The sequence below is a fragment of the Herpailurus yagouaroundi genome, unplaced genomic scaffold, assembly GCF_014898765.1.
Source record: "Herpailurus yagouaroundi ecotype Mexico unplaced genomic scaffold, PumYag 77, whole genome shotgun sequence".
Classification (NCBI taxonomy): domain Eukaryota; kingdom Metazoa; phylum Chordata; class Mammalia; order Carnivora; family Felidae; genus Herpailurus; species Herpailurus yagouaroundi.
This window is the reverse complement of record NW_024412388.1, coordinates 65,152,739-65,179,440: the sequence shown is the minus strand read 5'-3', so window position 1 is coordinate 65,179,440 and position 26,702 is coordinate 65,152,739.

Below are 26,702 nucleotides of genomic sequence, written 5' to 3'. Positions count from 1 at the left end.
CTCTCTCTCTGCCCCTCCCCTGCTCACGCTCTCTCTCTGTCTCTCAAAAATGAATAAATGTTAAAAAAAAAAAAAAAAGAAAGAAAAGATCTGTCTCTCCCTCTCTCTGCCCCTCCCTCTGTGCGAACCCACTCTCTCTCTCTTAAAAATAAATAAATTTTTGGAGTGCCTGGGTGGCTAAGTTGGTTAAGCATCCAGTGTCAGCTCAGATCATGATCTCATCGTCCCTGAGTTCAAGCACCGTGTCGGGCTAACCCCTCAGAGCCTGGAGCCTGCTTCGGATTCTGTGTCTCCTTCTCTCTCTGTGCCTCCCCCACTCACTCTCTATCTCTCTCTCTAGTGCTTCAGACTGTTTTAATTATTGGAGAAAGAATGGACTTCACTGGTAATTTCATTTGTTTCATATGCCATTAGACCACCAACCAACAAATATGTTGAATCTTCATAAGTAAGAAATATTTTCCATAGCAGCAGTTCATTACCCATTGTTCTAAAATTTGAGAATACCTAATGAATTGTTCATTGACAAAGTAACTTCACTTAGTGTGTTTGTGCAGATCTTAGTAAAGTTCATAGATCTTTGTCAAATTCCCAGGCTCCTTGACGAGTGAATATGACTTGATGGTGGACTATCACCACTTTCATGGCAGTCATCAACAGGGCAAGGACCAGAATATGCTTGGACCAAACCAGTGAACAGCCCTGGGTAGTTTTACATGTCCACTGATGCTGCCAAATGTACCTTCTTTCACAGGAATGACCATCATCTCCATTTTCCCATTAATATGAATATGTATGAATTATGATGTGCAATATGAATGCACATATGAGTATGTACAAAGGACTTCAACGAGCTCTGTGAGCAACTCTACCTTATTAATCCTAATTCATAGATATACTTTCACTCTCCACGCAATGAAGCAAATGAGCTTGTTCTGTTTGCTTCCTTATAATGTTTCTTACCTGGCTGTCACTAGAAATTTTTAAGTACTGTTGATTTAGCATCTTTTTACATTAAATTTCAAAATCTTGATTATTTTATCTGTCTCTGTCAGCTGGGCTGCAGACTGCATAGTATAAATATTCCCTCTTTTTGTTTTCTTGAGACTGCCACAGACTTTGTTCTTTATTTTCCAAGTTGTCTAGAATTTTTTCTTTCTGTTAATAGCAAAATATTTTTTTCTACTGAATATCTCTGCTACATAGTTCCCACATTCTCTAAGATCTGACATCCGCTTTTTATTTATCTGACCTCTTTATTTAACCAGAATTCTGAGTTATTTTATTCTATGTGGAAGGCCTTTATTATTCAACTGATCCATGGATAATGAATGGTCTGCTTATGGCCACTGTCCACTGCTGAGTGTATATGAGGTTTTTCATCTTGAAATAGTCGATCCATTGTGGTGTCAGTGACTGGTGATACAATTATATAAGTTTGTTTTATCTTTCAACTATATTTACATCTAACAGCTGAATCTTCACTTCCACCTCAGCCATATGGTGTAGTTCCAAGCCTGGGCACCCTCTCAGAAAAGAAAAGGTAGATCTAATGGATGGGTACAATTGATGCCACTAAGAAGAGTGTTCATCCTTCTTTAGTGGCACTTAACCACTTTTTCACTAGCAGTTAGGAGAACAGACACTGTTTGTAATTTGTTGAGTGGTTTGTATGAACTAAGTGCATTTCCTTTTTTAGGCCTCTGACTTCCCATGACTGAAGATTTAAATGTGAGGACAGGAGAGGGAATCTCATCTCTCTCCTATGACACATTCCTTGGTGGAAAAAAAAAAAAAAAGAATTTAACCTGACAATTACATAACTTCTCTACTATTACGATGCTACATGGCAACATCAAGGAATCCTAAGGATCCTGGGAAACGATTTCTACACATGATCATGAACCACATGTGGAAAATATTCCACCAGTGTCTTCATTGAACTGGGCATCATACTGCCCTGAATTTCTCTGGAACCAATAAATTCATAGCTGACTTATAATCATTTCCCTTCATGTGATTTGAACTGTGAGTCACCTGTTCTGCTGAAATTATGGACACACTGGTGTATTTTTAACTTACTATGAGACACTCTTCTAGAATAAAACAGAACAGAAATGCAATATGCAATTGTCTGGGGGGTAACGGTGTGCAAGTTCTTGAGTGCAGATCTATGTCCTGGATCTTACAGGAGCTGATGAAGGGCTCCAGGGCTAGGCTCTCAGCCCATATTCCCCAGGGCTGCTTTCCTAATCCAGGAGAAGAAAAAACACTATTTCCTACAGTGAATCATCCCTTGGGGCTCCCACCGTCCTTGATTTCTGTGTCTGCCTCCTTCCTGGATCTTGTCTTATTCATCTTTGCAGCTTCCAAACTAAGCACTGGTATCTAAATCATAGTAGAATCTGTATATATATCTATATCTATATCTATATCTATATCTATATCTATATCTATATCTATATCTATATCTATATATCTTTTGAATCCAACTATCCATTCATTTCTTTATGTAGCAGATATTTGTTAAGTAACTATTGTGTACATTAGCCTATGCTAAGCGTTAGGAATGCAAGAGAACAAAGCAGACAGTTCCCTGAAGGAGCTTAATTTAGTACATTGAGGGTGAGACACATCAGACTATACATGAAAAATTACACAGATAATTCCAACTTCAATATTTTTAAGTGCTCTGAAGGACTAGGAAGTCCTGACCAAACTCTGCTAATGAGCTAGCAATGTAACACTGGCCAAATTACTTAACCTCTCTGAGTTCCAATTTTCTCACTTGTAAAATAAGAGATTCATATGAGTCAATGTTTAAAGTCCCTTTTAGGCCTGAACTTTATGATTCTGTGCTTGCTTAATGAAAACATATATTTTGTACAAAGGGTATCTGATCAAAATTATCCATTTATCAATAATACCAGTAGGGGACCCTGGCTGGCTCTGTTGGTTAAGCGTTTGACTCTTGATTTTGGCTCAGGTCATGATCCCATAGTTCATGAGTTCAAGCCCTGCGTCAGCCTCTGTGCTATGTAGGGCCTGCTTAGGATTCTCTCTCCCTCTGTCTGCCTCCTGCATGTGCGTGCTCTCTCTCTCTCTCTCTCTCTCTCTCTCTCTCAAAAATAAATAAACTTTAAATAATAATAATACCAGTAATGATTATCAGGATAAATTTTCAAACTCTCTGTGACTATAATGGGAACCTCACTAACACGGAAAGAAATAAAGTAGGGAATCTGACAAACAATAACAACAACAACAACAACAAAACAAAACAAAACACAGCTACATTAAGAATTAAAGTAAAATAGGGGCGCCTGGGTGGCGCAGTCGGTTAAGCGTCCGACTTCAGCCAGGTCACGATCTCGCGGTCCGTGAGTTCGAGCCCCGCGTCGGGCTCTGGGCTGATGGCTCGGAGCCTGGAGCCTGTTTCCGATTCTGTGTCTCCCTCTCTCTGCCCCTCCCCCGTTCATGCTCTGTCTCTCTCTGTCCCAAAAATAATAAATAAACGTTAAAAAAAAAAGAATTAAAGTAAAATAAATGAAATGTCTTGAATCTTAAATATTTGGCATCATTTTGAATGAGTAACAGGGCAGTGTGAAATAGTAACTGAAATATTTTCTAGTTCCAGTAGTGCATGGGGTTACAAAAGAGGTAACATATTTTGAGAATTAAATTACTCTTTTATCTAATGCTGCATTTGAAAGGGCCCAGTTCTTGGCAAGAGAGCTCTGGTTTGTTTTCATGTGAAAGGGAAAACCTCTACCAGTGAGACGGATAAGAGGAGGCGGGACACTGGGAAAAATAGAGTGTTTTAGAAGTCAACTCCTCCTCTCCCCATAGAGGAAGGAAAGGAGGTGCTCAGATAGTCCTTTCCTCAAAGCTGAGGGAAGGAAGCTCAAGAGAATCCCACCTGAAGTTTGTGGCATAGCTACTAGACAGACACATCTCAAAGCCTGGTGGTTGTCTGCTGATTCATGGTTTGCTGACCTCCCCTGGGGCTACTAGAATAAGAAGAAGATTGGGAAGAGGTGATGTGACTATGGTAAGCCAGGTGGCTTAGGAGCAGGAACATTCCCTGTAAGTTCATTATTCCCAAGAAATATAGCAGATACCTGTGAGCAGATGGGCCTCACCTGTGCCACAGAGCACCCATGGGGTGGGGACTGGTGCAGCAGGAGGCAAAGAGGCACACACATAGGAGGGATGTGACATCATGCTAAATAGGAATCCTCCAATGAATAGACCGTGGCTCACCAGTGTCCAAGGGGAGTTTTAGGGATCTGAATACTTTCTCAGCGGGGTCCACTGGGTTCCCCAGTCACTCCGCACTGAGACAGTAGGTTGGAAGCCAGATCAGTGGTGATAACCACAGAAAGGGGACAACGATTCTGCCACACCAAGGTGGAAGTTGCTGAAAGGAAATAAGTGTTACATCTGAGAAAGATGAAATCAATCAAGTGGATTTCATTGTCAAAGAAGGAACGTTTGTCCCGTTCTCTTGCCTGACATGAGGCTTAGGGAGTAGGACTGGCCCCTAACCAATCACAGCAGACTTTGGGTTCTAGCAGCTCAAAGTCAAGCAGCAGCTGAACAAAGGATACCCAGGGACCAGAGGAGGAAGCAGAGGACTTGATGTCTGAAGACTCCAACCCTTCCTTGACACCTCCCCACCTAGGCCACATCTTATCCTCATCACATGAAGACCTTTTTAGGAGAGGAGCAGGGGAAAGCTCTCTGAGACACTATGTATGTTTATCTAAGAGATACCCAGAGGGCCCCTGGCTGGCTCAGTCAGTAGAGCATGGGGCTCTTGATCTCAGGGTTGTGAATTCAAGCCCCACATTGGCTGTAGAGATTACTCAACAATAAAATCTTAAGAGAGAGAGAGAGAGATTATGAATATTTCCCAAATGGGTTTTTACAATGTTTGCATGACACTGAGCTTTAAAATAAGTTGGACTATGGGGCATGTGGGTGGCTCAGTCGGTTGAGCATCCAACTCTTGATTTCAGTTGGGATCATGATCCCAGTGTTGTGGGATCAAGCCCTATGCCAGGCCCTATGCTAGGCATGGAGCCTGCTTGGGATTTTCTCCCCGCCCCCCCCCCACTCCCTCTCCCCCTCCCCTGTTCATGCATGCTCTCTAAATAAGTAAATAAGTAAATAAGTAAATAAATACATAAATAAATAAATAATAAATGTTGTACTAAGAGTTAATTTTGTTCCTACTTACTCAGTGGATGAGGGGTTCAAAGGAAATCTAAAATAGTCATAACCAAAATAAAGAATTTACACTCACTTGAGCTTTCAAGTCTGGATTCCTGACCCTACTATACACTATTATTGAGTTAAATAAATAATCGGATCACCAAAAGTCTGAAAAATTAGGTTCTCTTTTAAAAGTAATATATTCCAGATACAATGAAACACAGAAAAACCATCTATGACAAAACCTATTTTTTTAAACCTATTTTGACATGAAATAGAGCAGCTTCATTTCCCAGCTTTGCTATTATTAGGTGTGTTGCCTTGGTCACATTGCCTCAGTTTCTCCATCTTTAGAAAATATAAAATAATAGTTATCTTGTTGAATTATTATAAAGTTTAGGAGTAACACATGTAGATTTCAAGTACAGTTCTTGGCATACAAGTGATGCTAAACATTGAGGATTGCCATTATGATTACTATATGTTGTGGCCTCAGAATCACTGACCTTTGCTTACTGTTTGCTTCAGTTGAATAAAGCTTCGTAAATCTCTTAACCATAGCCAGTTCTCCAACTGTATATTGTAGTCAAGCTATATTTACCAAAAACCACACTGTAAGTAAAATTCTACTTTGTTGAGTCGTTTAAGTTTAAATATATGTCCTCAATAAGACAGGAAAAAATGAAAATAAAATGTGAAAATTAACTTTAGAAATCAATGAAACTCTTGAGATTTGTTTTTTAGACAGTGAAAATGGAGAGCTGAGGAATTTTTATTTGATCTTCAAAGGTAACAAATTAGTCTACTTTTGGCCCCCAGTTCTTCCTCTTCCAAACTAGTAGGAACCATTTTGTCCTGAAACATCAATAAAATTACTTTCTGTCTTAATGGAAAAAGTATGGCAAAAACTACTTATGAAAATAATAACGGATAACAAGAAAGTTGCATGGTTTACTGGTCTATAAATGAATAGCAAAAGGTACTGAGCTTTTCTCCCTAGTAATGTATTTTTCTTATTTTTCTTATTTATCCATAGCATTTATGTATACCAAAAAGATGTTTAATAATATTCATTGTAAACAAATCAGGAACAAAAACACTTTTCAAGCTTCCTAATTCAAAATGACGTTAAGTGCAAAAATATGACTATAACCGTTGAGATGAAAATAGAAAAGCTGTAGTGCATCCAAATTTTCATAATCTAGGTATCTTTTATTGTTCAAATAAAATGTTTTTGCTTTTCACTAAATTCCTTAGTTATCTCTGTGATTAATCATAATTAATTAATGATTAACCATAATTGAACTCTACCTAATTGAACTCTAAGCCTTATCATAATCCAATTACCACAATTTCAATATCGCCCCAGCGTTTCTACTCCCTGTGATTACAATTCCCCTCTACATTTTAGCATGTTACAACTACAGCAGTCATACTACTCCTGGATATTCCAAGACACTTGCAAATTCAAATATTCTGTATTATTGGTCCCTCATCCTCACTGATTTATGAACACAAAATACTTCCTGCCTCTGGGCTGTGTCTCACTTCATCTGTGCCATTCTTGGGAAGGAGGATTGTATGACCCTTTAAAAGCAGACAGAAAAACAATCAGATGGAGTCCAAAATTAGTTGTTGATTCATATTATCAACATATTAATCATATGGAGGCCTAATATTAAACTGGCATGAACTCAGAGGTGGCAGAACAACACATCCAAGTTTTCCTCCTACCTCATTAATACTCCTTTTTTGTTATTTTTATTGGCTCCTCTTTATCTTCCTAACTCTTAATTGTAGAGGGTACCAGCAATCAGCACTGGACCCCCTTTTCTCTCTACTATGGACCCTTTATAATCTCATCCAGTCTTGTGGTTTTATATGCCATCTGCAAGCATGGTCTTTCCAAATTTGTATCCTCAGCCTAGATCTTCCCTCAAACTATAGAAACTCTTGTATGCAATTGCCTATTTGAGGATTCCACTCTAAATTCTAATTGGCATCTCAAATTCAATATTCTGAAACCAACTTTCTGATGGTCTCCACTTCTGCCTGCCCTCTTCAGAATCTACTCAGCCTCAGTTAATGGTCATTTAATCCTTCCAGTTGCTCAGGCCAGAAACCTTGGGTCCTCCTTGACTCCTTCTTTCATTTCCCACGTCCTGTTGCTGTAGCTTTACAACATCTCCAGAATCCAATGACTTCTGTCCACTTTCATCACAACCACCCTTGTCCAAGTACTGTCATTTCTCACCTACATCATTGCAGTGGCCTCCTGACAGTCTCTCTGCTTCCATGCCATGTGACCCACTTCTATACTCAACACAGCAGCTAAAGTGATCCTGTTAAAAATTAAGTTTAGTCATGTCATTCTTTACTCTAGTGGTTTCCCATCACACTCAGAGAAAAAAACCCAAATTTTATAGTGGCTAAAAATGCTCTACACAATCAGCTTTTATACACACACACACACACCACCTCCAACCCTTTACTCTGACTTCATGATTTCCTCTTAGTATATTCATCCCGCTCTGCCTTGCTCATCCTTGGGATTCCCAGATCCTGCCACCTATGTTCTTTTCTCATGGTCTTTGACTTTATGTTTCTTCTGCTGGATGACTCTTCCCTCAAATATCCATGTGGGTTGTTCCCTCAACTGCTTCATACTTTTGTTCCAACATGCTCTTCTTGGTTATGACTTTCCTGACAATCTTGTTTACAACTTTAGACCCCTTTCCCTTAATGTTTCCCACACCTCATGACTTCCTATTGCTTCTCTCCTCTCTTGTTTTTCTATATGCCCTTTATCACCATCTAGCAAACTATATAGTTTCCCACTTAGTCTTTAATATTTTTTCACATTTATTCATTTTTGAGAGAGAGAGAGAGAGAGAGAGAGAGAGAATCAGTGGGGAAGGGACAGAGAGAGAGGGAGACATAGAATCAGAAGCAGGCTCCAGGCTCTGAGCTGTCAGCACAGAGCCCGATGAGGGGCTCAAACACACAAACTGTGAGATCATAACCTGAGCCAAAGTCAGACACTTAACAGACTGAGCCACCCAGGTGCCCCAGTCTTTAATATTTTTTTATCTGATAGTCTTTCCCCAATTAGTAATTTCCATGAATGCAACTCTTCTTGCTGTTGTTTTTTCTTGCATCCCCAGTACCCAGTACATAGTAAGCACTCAGTTAATATTTATGAAATAAATAATACTGGACTCATATTGAACTTTACATGTATTAAGTAATTTAAATCTCACAACAACCTTATTAAACAGATCCTATCATTATCTCAGTTTTACAGATAAAGTAATTGAAGCACAGACCTGGCCCAAGGTCACACAGCTAGGACATAGGGGAAGTGAGTTTCCAATCCACTTATTCTAGCTCTAAAGTCTGAGATCTTAACTACTTTGCTATATTGTTTCTCAGAACATTTTACCTTACAGTTGGATAACTTTAAATAACCAGACATTTGTATAATGGTTTTACCTTGTCCTTTTTCTGTCTGGCTAAATTAAATTTAAGATCTGAAGATCTCAGTGAAACAATCATACTTCTAAATCCTTGCTATCAGTTATAACTCAAATTTGAAAGTGAACCAAATTAAGAGTGTTTCTTCCTTCTTAGTATATACAATTAGGATTGAGAGTTTTTGTCTTTTGTCCTGGGGCATCAAGGTGTTCATGGCCTTTTGTGATATTAAAGGACTAGATCAGACTTCTCGGATCAAAGGGCCAGAACTTGTGCCATTCAGACCCTGCACTCAGATTTTCAGTTTGGGAAATATTATCAAGTTGGCCTGATGAAAACAAAATTGGACTTGATCTGGGTTGACTATCAACTCTGAAATTTGCAAACATTCTGGCACCATGGGAAAAAAATTACTTTCCTCATTTGCAAAATGAGGTTCATTACACACATCTTATTTACAGCGTTTCTGTATAGTGTCATTCAATGTAAATCATTATTACCAATGGATAATACATGTATCAAATTGTTTCCCCACTGCTGAAAAGATTAGAGAGATTAGAAATAAAATGGAAATAGACACAAAGTATAGGCCAAACCCTCCCCGTCAAGTGATTTGTTTCTTATAATGTTTCTTACACTAGCAATGACCTATCAGAAAGAGAAATTAAGAAACCATCCTGGGGCACCCGAGTGGCTCAGTGAGTTAAGCATCTGGCTCTTGATGTCGGCTCAGGTCATGATCTTACGGTTTGTGAGTTCGAGCCCCCATCAGGCTCTACACACTGACAGTGCAGAGCCTGCTTGGGACTCTCTCCCTCCCTCGTTCTCTGCCCCTCTCCCACTTGCATGCCCTCTCTCTCTCTCAAATAGATATATTTTAAAAAAAGAAAAATTCCTATTTACAATAGCATCAAAACCAATAAAATACCTAATAATAAATTTAACCAAAGAGATAAAAGATCTATACCCTGAAAACTCTAAGATACTGATAAATGAAATTAAAGAAGATACAAATAAATGAAAAAATATTCTATTTTCATGGATGGGAATAACTAATATTGTTAGAAAGTCCATACTACCTAAAGCCATCTAGAGATTCAGTGTAATCTCCATAAAAATTCCAATGGCATTTTTTCACAGAAATGGAAAAAAAGAATTACAAAATATGTATGGAACCACAAAAAAAACGATGAATAGCCAAAGCAATCTTGAGAAAGAAGAATAAAGCTGGAGGCATCACACTTCCTGATTTCAAACAATATTACAAAGCTATAGTAATCAGAATAGTATGGTACTGGCATAAAAACAGGCACTCTATAGACTAACAGAAAAGAATCAAAAGCCCAGAAACAAACCCACACATGTATGGTCAACTAATATTTGACAAGGGAGCCAAGAATACTTAATAGGGAAAGATAGTCTCTTCAATAAACAGTGTTAGTAAAACTGTATATTCACATGCAAAAGAATGAACTAGACCTCTGTCTTATGCCATACATAGCAATTAACTTGAAATACATTAAAGATTTAAACGTAAGACCTAAACCCACAAAATTCCTAGAATACGTTGAGAAAAAGCTCCTTGACATTGGTCTGAGCAAGGATTTTTTGGATATGAGATCAAAAGAATTAGTAACAAATGCAAAAATCAGCAAGTGGGATTACAACACACTATACAAAGTTTCCACAGAGCAAAAGAAACAACAAAAGCTCAAAAGAAACCCACAGAATGGGAGAAAATATTTGGAAATCACAAATATGATAAGGGATTAAACTCCTTCAACTTAATAGCAAAATAAATAAATAAATAACCTGACTAAAAATGGGCAGAGGACCTGAACAGACGTTTTTCTAAAGAAGACATACAGGTGGCCAACAGGTACATAAAAAGATGCTCAACATCACTAATCATTGGAAAAATGCAAATCAAAAGTACAATGAGATATCACTTCACACCTATCAGAATGGCTGTCATCAGAAAGACAAGAGGTAACAAGTGTTGGCAAGGATGTGGAGAACACTTGGGTGCTGTTGGTGGGAATGCAAATTGGCACAGCCGATATGGAAAATAGTATGGAGGTTCCCCAAAATATTTAAAACAGAACTAGTGTGTGATTAACACACCCCCTTCTGAGTATATATCCATAGGAAATTAAATAAGGATCTTGCAGACATATCTGCACTCCCATATTCATTGCAGCATTACTCACAATATTCAATTCATGGGGACAACCTAAGTGTCCAAAGACAGGTGAATGGATAAAGCAAATGTGGTATATGTAAGGGAATATTATTCAGCCATAAAACTGAGAAGGAAATCCTTCTATATGTGACAGCATGGATGAAGCTTAAGGACATTATGGTAGGTGAAATAAGTCAGACAGAAAAAGACAAATATATGATCTCACTTACACATGGAATCTGAAAAAGCTGAGCTTATAGAAAGAGTACAGTTGGTTGAGCGTCGACTTTGGCTCAGGTCATGATCTCACAGTTCGTGGGTTTGAGCCCCGCGTGGAGCTCTGTGCTGACAGCTCAGAGCCTGGAGCCTGCTTCAGGTTCTGTGTCTCCCTCTCTGCCCCTCCCCTGCTCATGCTTTCTCTCTGTCTCTCAAAAATAAATAAATGAAAAAAAAAATTAAGAAAGAAAGAGTAGATTGGTGGTTTCCATGGGGGGGGGATGGGAGAAATGGGTAAAAGTGGTCAAATGGTACAAATTTACAGTTAAAAGATGAATACGTTCTGGGATCTAATGTATGGTACAGTGATTATAGTTAACAATAGTTAACAATACAATATACTGTATTGTATACTTGAAAGTTGCTAAGAGAGTATATCTTAAATGCTTTTACCATACCCATACACACATGAAAGGTAATGATGTGAGGGGATAGATGTATTAACTAACCTTATTGTGGTAAATTACTCTCAAATACATACGTGTATCAAGTCACACTGTACACATTAAACTTACACATTTTATGTCAATTATACAATTTTATTTCAATAAAGATGAAAAAAAAGCTAAACCCTTAACTAAAACTGCTGTCAAGTTATTTAATTACAAAAGCTTGTTAAATTTTTTCTTAATATAGTAAACTCAATAATTACTTTTAAACTAATAATGTTATCTATTAATATCTTTACAGTTTGATTTAGAAATTTCCTTAGAATGGATATTTTTTCTCTACATTTTGCTACCAACAATGTGTTCAGATGTAGTGAATGATGATATATTTGCTTTCATGTAGGTAATTTTTTGTAGCATTTCCAGCACTAAAAAAAGAAGTATTTGAGTCATTTAAACTATTAATCATGTATATTGTATTTATACTACACTTAAGATATTTTAAGTCACAGTAGGAAAAAGCTCCAGTATTTCCAACCTTATCATCCCACTTTGATATTCTTCTACCCTTTTTTTCCTACCATTGCCTTTCTGCTCTAACCTCCAACCCAACCCCATCCTCAGCCTCCTAGCATTGGATTGTACTTTATGTCTTGAGATCACTCTCATATGATATATTTCTAAGTGTTTGGAAAGGCAGTCTCATGCACACAGTCTTTCAATCCCTTCTCAATTGTAGAAGAATGGCCCTTATCATACCTCCTTATCAAGTGATAAAGAGGACTCACAGCTTACGATGGGCTTATCACCTTGTGTGGGAATATCTTTCCCCTTTTCATACTCAATGTGCACTCCTTTGTTCTGCTTAAGCATGGGTGTCATATGGCACCTGGCCAGCCCCACTACCATATCTGTCCCCTGTGGGAAACAGACGAGGTCCTTCTGTTGCAGGATAAGAAGGGTGCATGCAGGCATATTGCCATGTGTTGGCTGCCGAGAGGGACTCACTGGCCATGGTGGACCACTAGTCACTATACAGCTGATCTTGCCTGTCTCTTCCCTATGTGAGTAAAGCCTTTTTCCATCTAGTGCTTGACCATGTTTCATTTTCCTTGGTGAGTGACCCTGATAATAAGATACATTGAGTAGAAGTGCTTGGACTTCTACTCCTTGTGATAGGCAGATGCCACTTGCTCGACATCACATCTTTAGAAAAATTACTGCTTGTTTGTTTTGCTTTATTTTGTTTTCATGGAATGTATTGCTAGGCTTGAATTTTGTGCCCAAGTGCGAGAATCTGAGTGGAGACAAAGGAAGGATTTGTCTCTCTAGAGGGCTTGTACTCACATAAGCCTTGAAATTAGGGCACCAAAGCATATTTCCATAAATCCCCAAGGGAAAAAGAAATCTTCAAATGATACTGATTTATAACAATGTTACCATAATCTCAAAAGATCAGTGAGAATATCCACTTATGGAGGGACTGCAGTGACATCTTCATAGCACCATCCTTTTATGAAATCCAAAAGATTGGGAACTACTGCCCTAGCCAGCAGTCCCTCATTTTATCAGACTATAACTTGTATACACATTTTCCAAAATTAAAAATAATTCCCTAAGTATAATATAAAGCAGAAAAAGGAAAGTAATTCATAATAAACTAACCTGTAAGATAGAAATAAGCTAGCCCAAAATTTACTTTGAAAAACTTAAATGAACAAGATTAAAGCCTTCTATTTATTTATTTTTAACTCACAGAAACATCTAAAATTTTGCATGAAAAGAGCATAGCTTACTGGGTAAGAGTATGGTTATAGAGCCTGAATGCCAGGATTTGAATTCTGGTTCTGCTCTTTCCAGCCAATTACTTAAACTCTTTGGGAACTTACTCAAGCTCTCAGTGTCTTAACTTCCCATATAAACAATGGGGATAGCACTACCTTAGAGAGTTTTTGTGAGTATTCAGTAAATTAAGACATGGAAAGCACTTGGATTGGGCTCAGTAAATGCCAGCTGTGGTGATGATGATGATGATGATGAAAAGGCCTGAACAAGACTGTTAGATATGCCAATACAGTAATAAAGTATATTTGCAGAACTTCTACAAAGATTTATACTGTTTTACCATTAATTAAGCTATTTTCAAAATATGTAAAATAATAGACCTTCCTTCCCAAATTGAAGAGAACTCTAGGTAAGGGCTCTGGAAGGAGCAAGAAAGGAGCTCAGATTGCAAGGACATGCAAGCTAGGAAGGAGAAGTGACCACTAAGCCTGGCTAGGAGGGATGATTTTGAGCTCGTAAACTCATAGTCAATGATTTAAAACTCCTGAAAGTACAACCGAAAAGCAAAATTCTGCTTTTTCCCCCCACTATGCCAACACATTATACCACTGCCAAGGGTTAGCACTGTTAATAGTGTCTTATTTTTCCTTCCAGAAAGTATCTCTAAATACAAAAGTATATGTATTTTTATTTTATGTAAATAAAACAAAGCTTTCCCTTTGCTACTCTAGTGTGCAATAACACCTGCATGAGATTCCAACATATTTGAGAGGAATTCCTTTAGGGTGGCTTGACTTAAAATACAGACCTCATGACAGAGATATAAATCACTTTGGAGAATCTTTGGGTCATTGCAAGAGGCCAGGCAGTATCCTCTACCGCAACTGACACGGACATACAGGAATCTTGTGTGCTGCCACCTGGAAAAGAGGTGCCATGTAGGTTAAAAGCTCAGGGACAGAAAAGCCAAACTGGGGTTTCAGATGTGGATCCCAAGTGGAAATCCACAGAAGCAGGCACTCTAAATTACAGGGTTAATTTCTGATGAGGCTCTTTATCATGTGGTAGGTTTCCTTGCTATAACCTTTAGGATAAGTAGCAGCAGGGATTTATTTATTTAATATTAGTTAATGCATTTCTGAAGCCACCCTGGGCAGGTTCACTAATTGTACCTGGATCCTTTCCTCCTTCACATATGGTATTTTTGTGTTATATACCACAAGTAATGAGTGTCTGCTCTGTACCAGGCATCTTATTAAGTGAAAAGGTTATAAAAATAACCAACACTTTGTTCTGACCTCACAGAGTTCAAGTCAAATTAAGAAAAAATTTCCACCAGTAGTCTGGAGTATGTCAGGTATATTCCACTTTGAGCCTGAAGCTCTTAACTTTGTAGGGAAGAGAGCATAGAAAGGGCATCCTTAGATACTATGGATACATTTTCAGAATAGTTCTTTATTCATAACTATTCATTTATTCATTCCCGCAACAAATATTTGCTTAGTACAAAGATTTGGTTGATAGGCGGTGGTAGGTCATTGTGGGGACTTCGGCTTTTAGTCTGGTAAGAGATTAAGGTTTTTGAGCAGAGATGTGACATCATCTGACTTACATGGTAGGAGGTTTGCTATGGCTACTGTATAGAGAATAGAATCTGGGGAGCAAGGGCAGAGAAACTAGATAAGAGGCTATTAGAATAATCTCGAGAGAGGTGATGGTGGCTTGAACCAGGGTATTGATGGTACAGGTGATAAACACCACTTGTATTCAGGATATATTATGAAGATAGGTTTGGTGATGTATAAAAGGTGGGGTTTGAGCATATTGTTGATGGAGAGTTGGATTTAACAGGAGTTAGGCTTTAGGCAGGCATATATGCTATATGCTGGAATATGATAAAGTGAATATGAATATAGGATAATTGATTGTAATGACTGAATATAGAAGTTAAGTTGGATAAAGGGGGCTGTGAGCACCTGAGCTGAGGTGAAGGAAAGCAAAAATATAGAAGAATCAACAAATTGTTAGTTTTGATATGGTCAGAGATCTTTGGAGACAGGGTTCCAAGAGAGTGAGCTAGAAAAATAGGTAGAGGTAGAAAGTTGAATGGTAGAAATTTAGATGATGGAACGGTTGCAATTTTTAGTAATAATGAGGTCTAAGATATACCAAAGGAATGAGTCACTGATGTAAAGTGATGAGCAGGATCATGGAGGAGAGAGAGTGAAGGAATTGTGAGGCTAGAGTATAGAAAGAATCATCTACCTGGATTTTGAAGTGCCAAAAAATTAAGGCAATAGTAGTGCTGAAGAGAATCACAGCAAGCCAGGAATTAAATCTGGTGGATGACTGCAACATGAAGGGTCTTGGGTGGTATAACCAGATGATACTAAATTCAAAGGCAGAGACTTTTAGGGAGGAGGAAAAGAGAATGACCTAGAGGTGAAGCAAGGAGGACACCTGTCCCACATCCTGTTTTAGGCGTAGGCCCATTATTTCCAGGAATATGGAGGAAAAATAGCCACCACATGAGAGATTCCAGAAGAGAACTAGATTTATAATAAAGCAAGAAGGTAAAGTAAATGTTGAGAGAAGAGACTGAGAAAATAAGAGAATTTGCTGATGATGATCTGTGAGTTCCAGAGGACAGAGGACTCTCCTCACTCTGGCCACTGAAAAAGCAGAGGCTGGAAGCATGGTGGTCTTTCATCAAGAATCTTTTCAATGGGCATAAGTTTTCCAAGCTTCAGCAAATCATGAATCTGTGTTAGCAGAATATATAATATTTTGGAACCTTGAAGTAGAAATGCTTTTTGCATTTTAGGATTAATTCTGTCTACTCTGGAAGGACCTGGATATGGAACCAGTCCACATACCCACTGCAGGTTTTCTGTAACGGGCACCTGAAGGTACTCATCAGAAACAGAGAAGGGACCCATTTAGATTGATTAGCTCCCTAGGACTTAAGACTATTAAGCAATTATCAGGGAACAGAGACTTCCTGAACACCTCAATAAGTGCCGTTTTTGGTAAGGAAATTAACGCTAAGGTAGAAGAGAGTTGAGATTCCTGGAACATCTCGTGGTGCAACACTGGTAAGTTCCCAGCAATTCTGCTGGGGAGAAGTTCAGAGCCAAAGACCACATTCATTGCCTGGTCTTTGTATGCTCACCCCCTTGATCTCTGCAATCTGGCTGGCGAACCTAACAATACCAACACTACACATATCACAACTTAATCAAATCCAACAATGCTTGGAACTAAAGCAACACACTACTCTCTCCCTCTCTCTCTCTCTTGCTCTCTCTCTGTCTCTGTCTGTCTCTCTCTTTCTCTGAAATGGAGTTAGATTTTCATTATAAAGCTTTTTTTTTGTATTAAAATAAATCATCACTACACTTCACTCACAATCCTCAGCTGGAATGATGTAATGGATTTTGAAAAGCACTTTCTTCCCTGATATATCATTTTGGGGAAGAAATTGATCTTTTGTCCAAGTAATTTCAAAAGCATTTAATTGACTTGTTTCTGGAAGATTCCATTCCTGCATTTTTAGAATAGAAATTGAATGGTATTTGACATACTTAAAGTGCACAGATTATATTTGACATCCTTTATAGCTGTCATTAGGAGAGCAGTAATGAAAATCGAGTGGATATATCACTTAAATATATACAACAGAATAAAAAAATGTTATTTTTCTGTCATACCCCTATCCTCATATATAATTCTTATGGCACTATTACATTATTGCTTAGGTATCATATTATTTTTAATTTTTAGTATTTTTGTGCCCTTTTTTGGTCTGTATCAAAAGTAGAATATTGTAATTATTTGAGGAACGAAATAGTTGTTAGGCTTGTGTGTGCAGCAGGTGCAAATTTCACAAACTAATGTGTGCAAAAGATGAAAACTCATTTTATTTTCCCATAACTAAATTTAATTTCTACTTCTAGCACTTGATTCTTTTTTTTTTTTCAACGTTTTATTTTATTTTTGGGACAGAGAGAGACAGAGCATGAACGGGGGAGGGGCAGAGAGAGAGGGAGACACAGAACCGGAAACAGGCTCCAGGCTCTGAGCCATCAGCCCAGAGCCTGACGCGGGGCTCGAACTCACGGACCGCGAGATCGTGACCTGGCTGAAGTCGGACGCTTAACCGACTGCACCACCCAGGCGACCCTAGCACTTGATTCTGATGGCAGAAAGCTTTGTCTTGTAACAGGAGGTTTAATCAGGCAAGTACAGTAATTTCTCAGTCGTTCTGATTTAAACATAGTCCAGTTGAGAGCATTCTCCCTTCTACACCTCCCCCAGGGTGACATCTCATCTGATGGGGGAGAGATAGGGAGCAGGTGTTGGAAGGCCATGTATGGTATTATGGCATTGAATAAGCAGAGAATTCTGCTCTGGATTTTTCTAAGGTAGCTGGCAATTGCTCATGCTGACATATACTGGGTCCATATCTGGTTTCTTATTTGTGCAGTCCAAATATATTTTATTCTCTGAAGTAAGGAGAGGATTTGGCCATTGCCCCTCACTTCTTCAGGGCTGACCCTGAGCTGTCACTGAGCTTTTCTCTTCCACTGCCTTCACCCTGTTGTGGCCCAAGCCACTTCTTTGGGATCCTTTGTGCTTCACTTCTAGAGTTTTGATGTGAAGCAAACACAAGTCTCCTCTGTAGAACCCCCTCAACGTGATAGACTGTGTTATCTACCACTTTCCCCCAAGACCAGCTGTTAGAGGGGGCAGGAAAAAGACCTCTTGTGAGGACCCACCAGAGTCTAAACTTCCTCCTTTCACTCTTGAAACTTCTCCCCAGAGGATGGAAAGTGGGTGTTACCATGGCTCTTTTTTTTGGAAGAAATTTTAGGTCTCAATTCTTCTAGAGCTCAGCCTTTTAAAATTCAAAAACCTACAGGTTTCAAGGGCTTACTTTGGAATTCAAAAAATTAGTGTTGACCATTTCTTTCTACATCCCTACTGTCCTCTGAGGCAATGGATGCTCTAAGTTAGAGAGGGAGTTACTTACCTGGTGAAGTGCTGGGGAATGGGCAGAGGAGGAGGATGCAGCAAGGGCTAGAAGGCATACTGGTGAATGCCTGATGCTCTTATCCCACAGCATCTACTCTGACCTACTGATCATCTTCATTTATATACTCATTTATACAGAGAGGCTCTTGTTTGGACTCTTGATTTTCCTTTTTACTTATCCTCTGCTTTTTTGAAATTTTATGCATTTCAACACCTTCATCTGTTATATCTATACAAGCAGTGCTCACCTCCAATCCTGATCTCTCGTCTCACATTTCAATGACCTTGAAGACATTTCAACCTGGACCTACATCACTTCAAAATAACACATTCAAAGCCAGATTCAAAGTGAGGATTCCACTTGATAGAGCCTCATCCTCACCTGACCCCTAACTGGATAAGGGTTTCAAATGAACATACCTTGCTGCCTGCAGTCTGCCCAATACCATTCTTAGATTAACGGTAGTCTTATCCTAGGTAGCCGTTCCTTCCTAGTCCTCAGAGTTTCTTCATACCTATAGGAGAAAATTCAAACATGCTGAATCTTGCATTCAAGCTCCTCCATATCCTGTCCCAACTAGCTTTCTAGCTGTATTACTAATGACTATCATAAAAGAATCCTTAGTCAGCCCTACTAAATCGGCCCAAATAACATTTCTCCAGCATTTTGCTTTCAGCAAAATATCTGCAATATTTTTTGTCTTTTCAGATATCTCATGACCCTTCCCCAATTCCAACTATGTAAAACACAGTCTTGTTTCCAATTTTAGCTTAAATTCCTTCCCAAACTTTCATACCAGCTTACTGTATCTCTCCCAGTAGAAATACAAAACAATAACAGGAACTAAAACAATGAATCATTATAATCATATAAGCAGAAACATGAAATATAAAGATATGCAAATAATTTTACCTGTTGTTGCAGCAATTGGATTGGCCAGGACCCTGGTGGATTTTTGTGGAAAATGGGAGATGATTTTTAATTGTTCTAGCAAAGGTCGTAATGACCTCTGAATCCCCAAATCTAGCCTTTCTTATCAGGTATCTTCCTTCTTGATGTTTGTTGCATTGTTCTCCCCAATCCCTTCCCCCCCCCTCCCATTTCCTCTCTGCTGATCTTTCTTCTTCCTCGCTAATTGCCCCTTTTCAGGCTGATTTTCCATCTTCCTTTGCCTAAACCCTGATCAGAAGGTGATCCCTGGGTGATAGCACTATTGATTTCAAGGACCAGTTTATGACTCATCCATGATAAAGTCTATCCTTGCATCTTCTACTAGTAAGCACAGTTAAAATTTTTTTTTAATGTTTATTTATTTTTGAGAGAGAGACAGAGTGCAAGTGGGGTGGGGGCAGAGAGAGAAGGAGACACAGAATCCGAAGCAGGCTCTAGGCTCTGAGCTGTCAGCACAGAGCCTGATGCAGGGCTTGAACTAATGGTGAGATCATGAGCTGAGCTGAAGGTGGTCGCCTAACCGACTGAGCCACCCAGGTGCCCCTGCAAGTACAGTTTAGATCTATGTTTCTAGCTTAGAGGTTCTGCTGGTAATTCAAGCTCTAAGTATCCTAAACTGAACTTACTCTTCACCCCTACCAACCCAGTTTGCCTCTCCTTCTGTATTTGCCATCCGTGATGGAAATAGCATCATCTTCTCAGACCCCCATTCTGAAAGAATCCTCAACCACTCCTTTTGCTCTTCTTTCCTCAACATCAATTCACTCCTTTCCTTGAAACCCTTAGGAGCATTTCATTACACTCATCTCATTACCTCTCATTACCTTTGGCAAAGTTTCACCATGGCCTTAAAGGTCCTACACATACTGATCTCTGCCTAATTCTCCAGCCTCATCTCATGCCACTCTTCTCCTTTTGCCAAACTCTAATAACTTAGATTCTTTACATTGTGGCTGGTTCATGAGGAATCTTTACACCTTCTTTTAAAGGCCATCTTCCTGGAGTCATGATTGACCTAACTAAAGAAACTCTATTTATTTTCTATTACCCATTATTCTGTTTCTTTCTTTTTTTGTTCTTAGTATGAACCATATATTGTCTTTTCTTCCACGGGCAAAAAGCTTCAGGAGAACAGTGCCGAGTCTGTTTTTTCATTGTTGTAGCTGTAGGTGCTTGCCATGTGGTAGGACTTCCATTCATCTTTACTAAATTAAAATTGGTCACCAAACTCTGTTGAGTCTACTTTCCAAATGCCTCTTGAATACAACTTCCCTTTCCATTCTCATTATTTTTCTCTAGCTTGATTTTTATTACTTGAAAAGCAGTGAAGGGTAGTGGTTAAATATATAGATTGAGAAGTAAGGCTTTTTGGGTTAGAATCCTAGTCTCAACACTTGCTAGGCATGGAAATTTAAGGAAATTATTGTACAATTGTATGCCTACATTTACACCTCTGTAAAATAGAGCTAATAATAGCATCTGCCTTAGAAGGCTGCTGTAAGTCTTAAAACACATAAACAGGTAAGCAAATAGCATATGCATATAACAAGCATTGTGTGTTAGCTATCACTACTTTTCTCATAAACTATTATTGTAGCCTATTGACTATCTCTAGTATCTTTACTGCTGTCTTTCTAAAACATACATTTGATCATATTACTTTGCTACTTAAAAATCTTTAATGGCTGTGAACTACTCATAGGACAAAGCTCAGCACTCAGCATTGAGTACAAGGTTCTTAACAATATGGCACTGTTTGCCACCACCAGAAACTTGCTCCTATGTTCCAGTTGCTTGGGCTACTCATCCCTCCTCAAAAGCTAACAGCATGCCTTTCTCTTATTCCATATCTTGACTCATATTCTTACCCCTGCCTGGAATACCCCCTTGTCCTTCCAGACAGCCAAGTTCTTCTCCTTTTTCCCATCTCTGAACACCCAGTTCTAATGTTGCCTGCCATAACCATGATCTTGCCTGGCTCTTCCTAATAATAATTGTAGCAATACCAAAAATAATGACAGCAGTTAAGTTAGACTCTTACCATATGCCAGCCACAGTGCTAAACACTTCACATTTATTATCTCATTTAATCTTTTTTAATGTCTCGAGAAGACAGGGCTAATATAGTTTTGTATACACATGGAAAAACTAGACTTAACAAAGTTATCTAGAATTAACAATTTCACTGTACTCCAGTAGGACTTTAGATATACCTTCATGATAGTACCAGAACCCTGTTACACAATTATTTATTTCAGTGGCTGTTCTCTGCCTCCCTTCCTGCAGAATGAGCCTCTTACAACTAGGAACTGTGTTATTCAACTTTTTATTCTTGGGGTTCACTGTGATGCCAAGCACATAGTAGTTAATACGAAAGCACTTTCTTTTGCTTGAATTGGGTCCTTCACTAAGGTGTCCAAAATCAGTTTTAGACAACTTTCTTAATTATTTTTGAGCTGTCCTTTGAATCCCTGAGCCTGGCTTAAAATGACCTCTTTAACTGTTTCTGAATAATTATAAATCCACTTTAAAGAAGGGATAGAGAAAACAAAGGGGAGAGCCACATGGGAACATTAAAATTTATTTTACTTATTTGAAAATCAACTTAGATCTCAAATGATAAACAGCTCCAACTCTAAAAAGAAATAAATGTAAACAGAGCATTCATATTCATTTTGTGTACTGACACAAAAGGAGTAAAAATGCCTTTTATTTTGATTAAATTTGTTCTGAGACCTCTTTACTTAATGATGCCCTTAAGAACGAAAATAATTTTTGTGTTGTATTTTCTGTAAACAGTAGAATGCAGCTATAGAAGTTTAGTGACATAATAATCCTATATATCTTTCACTAATGGTTACTTCTCTCTTCAAAACGATTTATGTCTTGTTGACAAAGAAGCTTTTGAAGTCACACATGAAAAGTTAGGATTTTTCATCAGAACTAACAGATAAAATTAGAAATGGTATGAAAGATCTATTTATGTGAAAATTTTAGGTGTTTTTTTTTTCCAGAATATGCCACTATATATAGAGAGATGTCTGGCAATGTGAATTTTAAGTTAACTTTATTTTACTTTCTCCATGGATAGAAGCATTAGAAATACCTGTTTTAATTTTGCAAAGATTTTCTTGAAGTTATGGAAAAAATAAGAACACTAAAAATAAATTATTTTATTCATTAGGTGAAACTCAGGATAGCAGTGGAAGTTTGCAGCGCAGTTACCAATCAGACTATCAGAATAATTTTCAGGGCACCTGGGTGGCTCAGTCCGTTAAGCCTCTGACTCTTGGTTTCCACTTAGGTCATGATCTCATGGTTCATGAGTTCGAGTACCGTGTCGAGCTCTGTGCTGACAGCACAGAGCCTGCTTCGGATTCTCTCTCTCCCTCTCTCTCTGCCCCTCCCCTGCTGTCTCTCAAAAAAAAAAAAAATAAACAAAATAAAAGAAGAGGAATTTTCCTCCCAGCATCTGACACTTTAGTTTTTTATTGGGGCAGACAGAGAGCAAATGAGAGGACTTGCTGTACCCAGGGAATACCGCTGGCCATAAGGGAAGGGAAGAAGGAAATATTAATAAGTAACATTAGTTGTGTACTCATTAGGTATCAGATCCTGAGCTAAGAGTTTTAGCATGCATATATATGCAATATCTCATATCTTATAATCCCCATTTTATATATGAGAAAGCCAAAGCTTAGAAGAATTGTGTAACTTGCCCAAAGAGACACAGCTATTAATGTCTAACTGAGACCAAAACCTAAGCAGTCCTGACTCCATTGTCTGCATTTTTTAAATATTTTATTTTATTTTATTTTATTTTATTTTCATGTCCTGTTTTTTCTTTTTTTTTAAAAAATTTTTTTTTTCAATGTTTTTTTATTTATTTTTGGGACAGAGAGAGACAGAGCATGAACGGGGGAGGGGCAGAGAGAGAGGGAGACACAGAATCGGAAACAGGCTCCAGGCTCCGAGCCATCAGCCCAGAGCCTGACGCGGGGCTCGAACTCACGGACCGCGAGATCGTGACCTGGCTGAAGTCGGACGCTTAACCGACTGCGCCACCCAGGCGCCCCCATGTCCTGTTTTTTCTATTACTCTCAAGTTAGTTAACATACAGTGTAGTCTTGGTTTCAGGAGTAGAACCCAGTGATTCATCTCTTACATATGACACTCAGTGCTCATACTGAAAAGTGCGCTCCTTAATACCCTTCATCCATTTAACCCACCCCCATCAGCCCTCAGTTTGTTCTATGTATTTAAGAGTCTCTTATGTTTTGCCTCCCTCTCTGTTTTTATCTTGTTTTTCCTTCCCTTCCCCTAAGTTCGTCTGTTAAGTTTCTCAAATGTCACATATGATTGAAATCATATGACATCTGTCTATGACAGACTTATTTCACTTAGCATAATACTCTCCAGTTCCATGATGTTGTTGCAAATGGCAAGATTTTGTTCTTTTTAATCACCAAGTAGTATTCCAGTGTGTGTGTGTGTGTGTGTGTGTGTGTGTGTGTGTGTGTGTGTGTGTACACACCACATATTCTTCATTCTTGGTGTATAGAAATGCACTGGTTTACGTACACTGATTTTATATCCTGCAACTGTGCTGAATTCATGTATTTTGGTGGAATATTTTGGGTTTTCCATATAGAGTATCAATCATGCCATCTACGAAGAGTGAAGTTTTACTTCTTCTTATCCAATGTGGATTTCTTTTATTTTGTTTTGTTGTCTGATTGCTGAGGCTAAGACTTCCAACATTATGTTAAAAACAGTGGTGAGAGTGGACATCTCTGTCATGCTCCTGATCTCAGGGGAAAAACTTTCAGTTTTTCCCCATTTAGGATATTAGCTGTGGGCCATTCATATGACTTTTATAATATTAAGAAATGTTCCTTCTATCCTGACTTTCTTGAGGGTTTTTATTAAGAAAGGATGCTGTATCTTGTCAAATGCTTTTTCTGCATCTATTGACAGGATCATATGGTTCTTATCTTTTCTTCTATTAATGTGATGTATCATGTTGATTGACTCACGAATATTGAAACAGCCCTGCAGCCCAGGAATGAATCCCACTTGATCATGGTAAATAATTCTTTTAATGTACTGTTGAATTTGATTTTACCAGTATCTTGTTGAGAATTTTTGCATTCAGCTTCATCAGGGATATTGGCCTATAATTCTTCTTTTCAGTGGGGTCTTTGGTTTTGGAATCAAGTTAATGCTGGCTTCATAGAACAAATCTGGAAGCTTTCCTTCCGTTTCTACTTTTTGGAACAGTTTGAGCAAAATAGGTATTAACTCTGCTTTAAATGTCTGGTAGAATTCCCCTGGGAAGCCACCTGGCTCAGGAGTCTTATTTGTTGGGAGATTTTTGATAACCTATCCAATTTTGCGTGTTATGGGTCTGTTCAAATTTTCTATTTATTCCCATTTGAGTTTTGTTAGTGTGTGAGTGTCTAGAAATTTGTCCACTTCTTCCAGATTGTCCTATTTGTTAGCATATAATTTTTCATAGTGTTTTCTAATAACTGTTTGTATTTCTGTGGTGTTGGTTGTGATCTATCCTTTTTCATTTATGATTTTATCTGTTTGGGTCTTCTCCTCTTTTTGAGGAGTCTGGCCAGGGGGTTATCAATTTTGTTTGTTCTTTTAAAAACCAGCTTTTAGATTCATTGATCTGTTCTACTGTTTTTTTGGGATTCTATATCATTTATTTCAGCTCTAATCTTTATTATTTCCCTACTTCTACTGGCTTTGGGCTTTATTTGCTGTTATTTTTCTAGCTCCTTTAGGTGTAAGGTTAGGTTGTATGTTTGGGACCTTTCTTGCTTCTTGAGATACGCCTGAATTGCAATGTGTTTTCCTGCTAGGACTGCCTTTGCTGCATCCCAAAGGGTTTGGACTGTTGTGTTTTCATTTTCATTTGCTTCCATGTATATTTTAATTTCTTCTTTTATTTCCTGGTTGACTCATTCATTCTTTAGTAGGATGTTCTTTAATGTTGATGTACCTGGGGGCTTTTCAAATTTTTTCTTGTGGTTTCAAGTTTCATAGTGTTGTGATCTGAAAATATGCATGGTATGATCTCAATCTTTTTGTATTTGTGGATGGCTGTTTTGTGACTCAGTATGTAATCTATTTTGGAGAATGTTCCATGTGCACTTGAGAAGAATGTGCATTCTGCTGCTTTAGGATGAAAAGTTCTGTATATATCTATTAAGTCCATCTGGTCCAATCTGTCATTCAGAGACACTATTTCCTTAATAATTTTCTGCCTAGATGATCTGTCCATTGCTCGAAGTGGAGTACTAAAGTCACCGTCAATTACAGTGTTATTATCAATAAGTTTATTTATATTTGTGATTAACTTATTTATGTATTTGGGCGTTTCATGTTGGGGGCATAAATATTTACAATTGTTAGCTTTTCTTGATGGATAGACCCCTTAATTATGATATAATGCTCTTCTTCATCTCTTGTTACAGTCTTTGTTTCAAAAATCTAGTTTGTCTGATATAAGTATGGTTACTCCAGCTTTCTTTTGATGTCCAGTAGCATGATAGATACTTCTCCATCCCCTCACTTTCAATCAGCAGGTGTCCTCAGGTCTAAAATGGGTCTCTTGTAGGCAGCATTATAGCTGGATCTTGTTTTTGTTTTTGTTTTAGCCATTCTGATACCCTATGTCTTTTGATTGGGGCATTTAGTCCATTTACATTCAGAGTGATTATTGAAAGATATGAATTTAGTGTCATTGTGTTATTTGTAGCTTTCATGTTTGTGGTGATGTCTCTGGTCCTTTGTAGTCTTTGCTGCATTCCATTCACAGAGTCCCCCTTAGGCTCTCCTGTAGGGCTGGTTTAGTGGTCATGAACTCCTTTAGTTTTTGTTTGTCTGGGAAAACCTTCCTCTCTCTTTCTATTTTGAGTGACAGCCTTGCTGGATAAAGGATTCTTGGATGCATATTTTTCCTATTCAGCACATTGAATATTTCCTGCTACTCCCTTCTGGCCTGCCAAGTTTCAGTGGACAGGTCTGCTACTATCCTTATGTGTCTACTCTTGTAGGTTAAGGCCCTTTTGTCCCTACCTGCTTTCAGAATTCTTTCTTTGTCTTCCTATTTTGCCAGTTTCATTATGATATGTTGTGGTGTTGAGCTGTTTTTATTGATTATCAAGGGAGTTCTCTGTGCCTCTTGGACTTGGATGCCTGTTTCCTTTTCAAGATTAGAGAAGCTCTCAGCTATAATTTGTTCAAATAAATCTGTCCATTTCTTCTCTTGTTCTTCTGGAACTCCTATGATATAGATATTGTTTCATTTCATGGAATCACTTGGTTGTCTAATTCTCCCCTCATGATCTAGTAATTTCCTTTCCCTCTTTTTTTCAAC